We start from the raw sequence: 2,483 nt of genomic DNA on the forward strand, positions 1-2,483 counted from the left end.
TGGCATCCAGGCAGGGAACTCTGAGAGCAGACAGTCAGGAGTCCCCCGAAGAGAGTATGCCTCCTAGGAACCCCGTGAGGAATGCCCAATTGTGGGCTCATTGCCAGAGGACATAGGTGAAACATGAAATGTCAGAGCTTGAAAGAGCCCTTAGAACAGACTCCCTGGGGCAGACAATCTGCTGAATGAAGCCTAGAGACCCTTGGCAAAATGACGTCTTTAAATACAGAACAAAATACATAGGATTACAAAGGAAATCAGTTACATAAAAATACAATTATTAAAAAAATTTTTTTTGAGCAAATTCACCCATTCTAAGAACTCCATCAGTAGGCATTATGGTTTTAAAGCAAAGATCACATAGGACTGGGCTGCAGTAATTCATAGGGGTGAGGGGTTAGTACTAATACGATAAGTTCCTAACACAAGTTAATATATGTTCTTAGAACAGCCGTAACTCATACAATAGTAAATCAATCTCATAAATCAATTAGAAGTAATGCTATCATCAATACATAATTGGTTGTAACTTATGTAACTCTTATTCTTACAGCATTAACTAACATAACTAACTCAAAATTAATTGTTTTCACTACACTTACTAATACAATCACTGATGCCCATTAAATCACAGTAACCCGAGTGAGTATTGATTACATCCAGTAGAGTTATCAAAATTAGCCTCACAGATTCAAGTTCTCTTCATTCAGATGATTCTCAGATCCAGCCCTAACCTCTCTCCTGGCCTTCAGTCTTATTTCTGGTTGCCTCTTGGACAGCACCAACATCCTCCAAGCACCAGACTGTTTCACCACTCACATTCAATCTGTGGCCAAGTCCTGAAGATCAGCCTTCATACTATCTGTTGAGTGTGTCTGAGCCACGGCCCTCACCCCCTCACCCATGCAGATCCTCATTGTCTCAGGCGAGTGAGTCTGCCTGCCTGCCTCAAGGCTCCAACCCTTCCTGGACTATTGCCATAGTCCACTGATGGGTGTCCTTTCCTCAAGCCTCTCCCCACCCCAGTCCTTCCTCTTAGTGGTCTTACAAAAGCACAGGACTGACCATGTCACCCCAACCTCCACCCCCATCCTTCTTTTCTTCTTCAAGCTTCTGCTGACTGAAGGATCAAATAAATCAATAACCATGGGATTATTATATTAATAACCCTCTGTTGAGTTTTTAAAGCCTTTCATAACCTAACCTGCAGTCTTCTCACATCTTCCCTCCACTTACTCCATAATCCAGTAACACGGGCCTCCTTGCTGGAGGACTCGACATGTCCTGACCCTGGGGATTTTCACTGACTATTGTCCTCCTCCCCATCCCCCCACACCATTCCTAGAATGCTCCCCCTCCTCATCTCAACCTCCTGGTTCCTCTGGCTTCAAGTGTCAGCTGAAGTCTCACCTGTAGGATACCTTTCCTAGTGCCTCCTTCTGAAGTTACCTTCCCTGTATATATCTTCTTGGTTTTTTGTTGTTTTGTTTTTGTTTTGGGGGGCAGTTGCCCAGGGTCACACACCTAGTGTCTAAGGTCAGATTTGAATTCAGGTCCTCCTGACTCCATGCCCAGTGCTCTAACCACTGTGCAACCTAGCTGCCCCTATTTGTATATATCTTGTATATTTCCTTGTATATATCTTGCATATTACCTTATATATTTCTTGTATATTACCTTGTATATATCTTGTATATTACCTTGTATATAGCTTGTATATTACCTTGTATATTTCTTGTATATTACCTTGTATATTTCTTGTATATTACCTTGTATATATCTTGTATGTGCATAGTTGTAGGCATGTTGTTTCCCCTAGACTGTAAACTCCTTAAGGGCAGGGACAGTTGGGGTTGTTTTTCCTTTGTAACCCCAATGCTTGACCACAGTGGGTGGCAGGTCAGCAAGTTGAGTGAAAAAGCCATTATTAAAGGCTTACTCTGTGTCAAGCACTATGCTAAGCACTGGGGACACGAGGAGATATTCCCTGCCTTCCAGGAGCTTGCATTCTAATGAATGAGACCATATGGAAATAAGCTTTGCACAAGGTCTGTCCAGCACAGAGAACTGGTCCTAGGAGCTGGGGGGTCAGAGAAGGCCTCCTACAGAAAGCTGGGCTCTGGTGAAGGAAGCCAGGGAAAGGTGAGGGCACAGAACAGGGCAGGCCGGCCAAGGAGCAGAGACAGGAACTGCAAGGGGACCGGTGTACCTGCATAGAGTCATGGAAGGGGCTGAAGTCTGAGAAGTTGGTGGAACAGGAAAAGAACAGCTTATGCAGAGCTTTAAATGCCAAAAAGATTGTTTTTCTATTTGATCCTGGGCAGAACAGGGAGCCACTGGAATGCAATGGCTATCTATACGCTTTTCTAAAAATCGCCTTAGGGGTAATTAGGTATCACAGTGGGTAGAGCACCGGCCTTGGAGTCAGGAGGACCTGAGTCCAAATCCAGTCTCAGACACATAACACTTACTAGCTGTGTGAC

The sequence above is a fragment of the Vombatus ursinus genome, unplaced genomic scaffold (assembly GCF_900497805.2).
Source record: "Vombatus ursinus unplaced genomic scaffold, bare-nosed wombat genome assembly UNPS02015030.1, whole genome shotgun sequence".
NCBI classification, from domain to species: domain Eukaryota; kingdom Metazoa; phylum Chordata; class Mammalia; order Diprotodontia; family Vombatidae; genus Vombatus; species Vombatus ursinus.